This window comes from Nannospalax galili, unplaced genomic scaffold (genome assembly GCF_000622305.1).
Source record: "Nannospalax galili isolate Female #2095 unplaced genomic scaffold, S.galili_v1.0 scaffold286, whole genome shotgun sequence".
NCBI lineage: Eukaryota > Metazoa > Chordata > Mammalia > Rodentia > Spalacidae > Nannospalax > Nannospalax galili.
Window position 1 is genome coordinate 9280890 of NW_008359442.1, and position 7197 is coordinate 9288086.

The 7197-nt window shown below is 42.1% G+C and overlaps 1 pseudogene; it reads left to right on the plus strand.

Moving 5' to 3' along the window:
• Positions 1–2333: 2333 nt before the first annotated feature.
• LOC103725785 lies at positions 2334–2803 on the plus strand (annotated as a pseudogene).
• The last annotated feature ends 4394 nt before the right edge of the window (positions 2804–7197 follow it).

The following is a 7197-nucleotide window of genomic DNA, read 5'->3' on the forward strand; positions in this document are numbered from 1 at the left end:
GGAAGCAATACATACTTACTCACCTGAATTGCTAGTTTTTCTCACATGTATCTGGCAAATTTTGTGGGTCTCTTATCTATTGGATTTCCATATCAAATGCATTTTCTATTTAAATCTTTTATTTATAATACTTTTGAGTAAATCCAACCTAAGAGAATGTACTCTGAGGCAGAAATTTGTAACTTTCATAGTATGGTTATTTTAATTCAAGGAAGACAAGGAGAACAATTAAAGAGATTGTGTGTGAACTGAGAGGGCACAAAGAAAGTAAAGCTTTTATTTAAGTATCCACAAAAGAAACATCTCCTGAAACACAAGATTTATCCTTCTCCCAGACCAGAGAGGAGAATGTATGAGCATGTGCTGTAACAAAAAGAATCCATGAAGTGGTTGCTGAGAAACTTATCTTTGGTTTCAGTTCTGAGAAGCACCAAAATTTCAACAATGAGGTACAAATACAGAGAACAATGTCCTCAACACACATTCCTGTAGAATCTAAAGCAAGACACTCTCAGAGTGGAATATCAGCTTTATCACGGATTGCATGAAATGGACACTGTCCTAGTTTAAGTTCTGTTGTTGTAATAAAACACACTGACATAAAGCAACTTAGGGGAGAAAGGATTTATTTTAGCTTACAATTTCAGGTGATAGTCCATCATTATGGGGGAGCTGAGGCAGCAGAGACTTGAAACAGCTAGTCACATCACATCCATAGCCAAGAGCAGAAAGAAATAAATGCATGCATAACTATTCATGTTCAGCACCCTCTGTACACTTGCATAGTCCAGGAAACCCTGCCTAGGGAATGGTGCCACCCATAGTGGGCTGGGTCTTCCCACATCAGTTAACGGTCAAGACAATACCCCACAGACACGCCTGCAGGCCACCCTTACCTAGACAATCCCTGATTGAGATTTTCTCCCCAGGTGATTCTAGTTTGTGTCAAGTTGACAGTTAAAACTAACCATCACAGACACATTTGTTGATAACCTGATGATCTGTGTGACAACTTGAAAGTTCCATAGACAATCTGAGCCTTGTGTACAATGAAGATAAGAATCAATGACTCCTCAGTACTGTGGTAAGGACTAGAGAAGAGCTCATGAAGTCTCTGGTACTTGCTTGCTGTCTAGCATACAGTAGAAGGTCAATAAATGTTGAATTTTTCTCCTTCTATCTTGAAACCCCTCTTTCTGTCTTATAGACCCAACCTACTAAAAAACTGGGAGAGCCATTCAGATACATCTTAAAATAGTGTTTTTAAGGGCAGCTTTAAAATTAGTTCTTGCCAGGTGTGGTGGCATATACTTTTAATCCCAGTACTTAGGAGGCAGAGGCAGGCAGATCTCTGTGAGATCAAGGCCAGCCTCATCTACATAGTGAGTTTCAGGCCAGCTGGCACTAAAGGGAGACCCTGTCTCAAAAAAACCAAAACCAAACTGAAACCTAGTTCTACATATCAGTTTGCACATACACAAAATGAAAATTATATAGCTTCTCTTACCTACTTCATAAGGGTGCTATGAAATCCATGAAAAAAATATATAGTACTTAGAAAAAAATATCAGTGAAATGGAAAAAACCTTGACCCACCTTCAGAAGCCTGGATTCTAGTCATATGACATGGATCAAGCTACTCAGCCTTATTGGTCCTAATTTCCCTTACATTCAACACAGATAATGATACCTGCACTACTTGATAGTATACTCACATGTTGATTACATAGTGCTAATTACATAGGGCTGTGGTAAACACTTATTTTCCATTAGCTCTTCTGGCCCTCACACCTGATTCCCAGAAACAATTTAGTTCAAATACACACAGCTGTTATTTAAACTTAGATTTTATGGCATGTCTGGAGTCCCAAAGTCTTCCCTGTGTCATCTAAATATTGACATTAAGAGGTACCATTGTTTTAGAAGGTAGGCTCTTTCAAGCCAGGGACTGTGCATTTCTTTCTAAAGGGGTACACTCTTACCCTAGTAAGAATCTATATATTAATAAGAGTATTGTATACAATCAGATGCCAATATATGTTTATCAAATTGATTTTGATGTGCTTTTACTATATATGAGCATTTTCAAGGAGACTTATGAATGAATACTCGGGCAACTAAATACACTGAGGTAGTATAGTGTATTAGCTAAAGCCTGGTTAAAGTTCAAGAGTAGGTAAATTCAAATTATGGGCCTAGTACTTGTTAACTGCGTGTTTGAGAAGGAAGACTATGAACCTTGGTTCCTCCATCTATCACATGGGAAAACCTCTAGACCTCCAATAAAGGTAAGGAGAGAGAGATGCCCTGGGATCGCAGGACCCTGACCCAACATGGCACCCAGGGGACTGGCAGCGGCAGCACCCAGCGAAGGGAAAGGCAATAGCGGGGGTTTGGGGTCCTGGTTGGACTGCCCATTGGAGGCCCTGAGAGTGGACCTAGCTGTTTACCTATCTACATCCTTGGTGTCCTGCAGGGGACAGAGGAGGAGGAGAAGCTGGGTGCTCCACAGGGTATCCCTCTGCTTTCCGGGGAGAAGATTCCCTCCCTGATAGCTGTAAGGAAATTATGGAGCTATGATCAGAAATGTCATCATCAAAGTGAAAAAAGATGATGTTCAGGCTATTGCCAGCTCAATTGAGAAGCAGGCACAGATTGCAGTAAAGCCTGGGATTCATCAGAAGAGGAGGAGCAGAGAAAAATGGCCCTACTGGCCCGGGATGCTGGTGTGACAGATGAAGAGGATGACACAGATGAGAAAGATGGTTCTGGTGCCTCCATGGTGAACCTCATATCTCATTAAAATGGCAGTGATCTGTAATTCTTACACACAGATGGGCCAAAGTAAGGGCCCATTCCCTTTCTTTTGTATGTGGTTTTTTGGGGGGATCAGAATATGCCCAGGTTTCCTGGAATGGAATTTTCACATTTGTTTTCTGTTTCTTTTATAACACTGTTCAGGATTGTCAAGTAGAGATTTCTCTCTTCCAGAAATGCTTGGGCTTCCTTGTCAAAGTCAGTCATTTGCAGTCAGAGAACATGCAGGTTACACTTTGGCTGTTTCAGGACCTCACTTAGCACAGGCACTCCACTATGGTCCAAGGTGTTGGCCAACACGTTGATTCCCCAGAAGGTTTTATATGAGTAAAAGCAGAAGCTAGGTCCTCAAGCAAGCAGCAGTTAGTTCACAGGCCTCTAAGTAGTAGTAAACATCCTCTGAGTAGCAGTCAGGATGTTTCACAGCTTCACACAACAGCTTTACACCAGAGTCCTGTAGTTTATTTTCTGAAATCTATAGACTTCTTAGGTTCCTATTGCTTCTGAGGACCACAGCCAGGTCTTGACAGCCACTGGGTGACCTAAGCTCCACCCATAGGGGTGAGGGCAGCCAGGCCCCACTGTCTGCTTCCTCATGGTTAAGGATCCAGCTGCCCCACTTGGTGTCTACCATCCTCTCATCTTTCTCCATATCCAGGGGGAACAAGTGATCTTACTGGAATCATGTTTTAAGTCCTTGCACAGAATGCTGACTCAGCTGCCACCATTGCTCTGGAACCCGCAGCCAGAGCTGCCACCATCTTGGCCCTCCAATTATTTTCTTTCTCACTTGCCACATCCTGAGTTCAGAGTTTTGAGATCAATACGAAAGCACCTATGGTCAGGAAAATATTCATCTTGTGTGATAAGGTTCCTTACATGGCCTTACACACATTTAGTCTCCTCGGAGCCAGAGAGTCCCAGCCAGAGAGTCCCAGGCCGAGGCCAGCTGTGGGTCCCCCTCATTCTGTCACCATCTTTTCCCACTCCTCCGACTAGATTAATTTTTTATAATCATGAATCCCCTTGAGCCTCTCTTTGGTTTTAATCCTGATTTACCCTACAACCATGTTCAAACTTTTGGCATTGTGACATGACTTTTCAAAATTGGAAAAAAAAAAAAAAACCCTCATGTTTTTAAAGTTTACAATTTATTTTGCCTTAGGCCGAATTCATAGCTCTCCTCCACCACAGGTTGGACAAACCTGCACCATGAGTAGTAAGACTTAAGACTTTCTGGCTTCAAAAAGCTGAAGGAATTATCCTTTTAGAGGAAAAACCCTGGAAATTTTGCTAACACAGATACTTGAGTGTACACAGTAGGTCATTAACATATTTATGAGCCTGGTGAATGGAAAGAGTGCTTAGGAGGGTCCAAAGTAAGCAGAAACTCTCCAATTCTACTTGTCACAAGCCATGTTCAATTGTAAACAAAGACCTTCTCTACTTGAGTTCAGACAATAGCTACCAAAAGCCTGGAGAGAGCAGGTTCTCTGACAAGACACAGCAGATATAGGGGGTCAGAAAACTACCACTCACAGGGCAAGTTTGGCCCAGTCATTTTTTTGTATGGGGCAAGTTAAAATTGTTTTTATATTTTTGAAAGGTTGTAAAAGAAAGAAAGACTGCATGACAGAGACCATACATGGCCCATAAAACCTAAAATATTTACTATCTAGCTCTTGGGAAAAAGATTGCTGACCTGTTTTTGTATCATTAGCTAATTACATTTTTGCAGAAGGTGTGTGGTGGCACATGCCTTTAATCCCAGCACTCAGGAGGCAGAGGCAGGTGGATCTCTGTGAGTTCAAGGCCAACTTGGTCCACATAGTGAATTCCAGGACAGCTGGGGCTACAGGGAGGCCCTGTCTCAAAAAAAAAACAAAAAAGAAAAAGTGTGGTTAAGGAAAAGAAGATGTTACCTCTTAGTCTTACAACTATGACATTGCTAAATTAATCATCCTTTTTAAAAAATAAACTTTATTTTAGTCAAAAAAAGAAAACATGATAGATTGAAACGGAGAAATGACTCAGTGATTAAGACCACTGGCTGCTCTTGCAGAGGACCCAGGTTCAGTTCCCAGCACCCACATGGCAGCTAACAACTGTCCCTAACTCCAGTTCCAAGGGATCCAATACCCTCTTCTGACCGCCACAGGCATTGTACAACACAGGTGCACTTACATACATGCAGGCAATACACTCATACACATAAAGTAAAAATAATAAAGTGTGTTTTTAAAGATGGTAGAGATGTGAAATGATACACTGACTTCTTGTAAGTAGAAGACAATTAACATCTTCAGAGTCTACACCAGGACAAGGAAGAAACAGAGCACTGTGTGGAAAGTATGAGCACCACGAAACTTTACTCTTTAAGTCCAAAGTCACCAAACGAAGTCGCAAAGACTCTAAAAGTGCTGAGGAGAGAACAAAGTTAAATGTTGTCCCCTTTCCTATTTTCAACCCTGCTTCCATACTTCTTACGTGAAAAGATGAGCCAGGAGACCAGGGCTGAGAAAAAGCAGGAGGTAGACCATCACTCCCACAGGAGAGAAAATATTTATTTTCCTATGCATTTCTGGGTTCATGTCTGGGCCCCTTCAACAGAAGATTACCATGGAAAAAAGCATACAGATGTATGTAACATGTTTCACATGGCATGGGGACCTTCAGGACTGAAAATCCAATGCAAACTTCCATGACAAGTTTGATGAAGCAGTGGATACTTGTGGAGAATTATGACTGGACAAGGACCATGATCAAACAATAACCATAGCAAGGTTATTGCAAGGGACCATAGCAAACCTGTTTGTTTGGACTCTTCTCTACTATGGGGCAGAGATAAGGATTCCTTTAGTGTAGAGTGGGCTTCTCTCCCATGAGGGTCTTACAATCTGCTTCAGAAGAAAGTCAGAAAACTCTTTATGGCCTGCTTCAAAATACAGTGGGAGAAGGTCAGCGAGATCTTCCTGGATCTGCTGTTTCCTCAGATGCCAAGGTGCCATATTTGGGGGTACTGTGGCCCAAATCCCATCATCCCAAAACTTAGAACTTTGCTTTTTCTTCTTTGCCCTCTATCCTCCCCTTCAAATCCTCACATTTACCACTTAGGTCTGTTTATAGTTCCTCATCAAGCATGCTACTGTTATTTTAACCAACACACACACACACACACACACACACACACACACACACACATACCTGAGCTCATTAGACTCTTGCATAAATGAAAAGACACAGGAGGCTGAGGCAGGAGGATGGCTTCAAGTTTAGATGGGCCTGGACTACACAGAAAGTTCCAAGCAAGCTTGGCCTGGAACAGGTCAGTATATACAAGATAGTATAAGATCCTCCCTCTCTCTCTCTCTCTCTCTCTCTCTCTCTCTCTCTCTCTCTCTCTCTCTCACACACACACACACACACACACACACACATACACACAGATGTATGCACACATGCACATCCACCCTTTATATCTGGGCCCTGCCCCTAGTATCCTCAACCCCTTAGCAGTTCAAAGGACTTACATGAGTAGTGGGAACTGATAGAATTATCATTGTCGAATACAACCGATAAGACTTCTAGTTAAACATGACAGATTAAGCCAATGCATTTTTATTTCTCCTCGAATCCTATTAAAATGATGGTCATGCTTAAATTGAGGGAATTGAGAGGTAGATGTCCTGTGACAAATGGCCAGAAAAAAAATGAAATACAGACTAAGAGGAAAGGTGACTTCTGCCTAGGAAAATTTAAGAACTGTAGTTATAAACCAGGCTTAGGGTACATGCCTGTAATCCTAGCACTCCAGTGGTAGAGGCAGGCAGATGAGGAGCTCACAGCTATCCTCAGATACATAGCAAATTAAAAACAACATGGTTAACATGAGACCCCGCCAAAAAAGCAAAGGAGGAGGAAGAGGAGGAGAAAGGGAAGGGAGAGGACAGTGTGAAGGAAGAGGAAGAAGAAAAAGGAGAATTGGAGTCACAGTGGACCTCTGAAGAGCCTTCCTTCAGGGCATGAGAAAGGAGAGGTATATATGGTGGGGATTGACACAGTATTAGATGAATAGTATCCTTCACAATCTGTTAAGAAGAAACACAAAAGACAAGGGAACAGATTGCAAGTTAAAATATAGTGGGACAGCACCTCATGTTTAGTTTCTGGAAGTCTGGAAGCCAAGCTAATCAAGCTTATCCTCCAGGCAGAAGATGTAAGGATTGCTCTGCACAAACCGTCCAGTGCAGGAACAAAGAATTGGAAATGGTGAGTCCTCATACGAAATAAGCAAAGTCCTCATGCACTCAGCATTTGGGACAAAGCCCCTTACACACTCACACACACACACACACACACATGCACGCACGCACGCACACA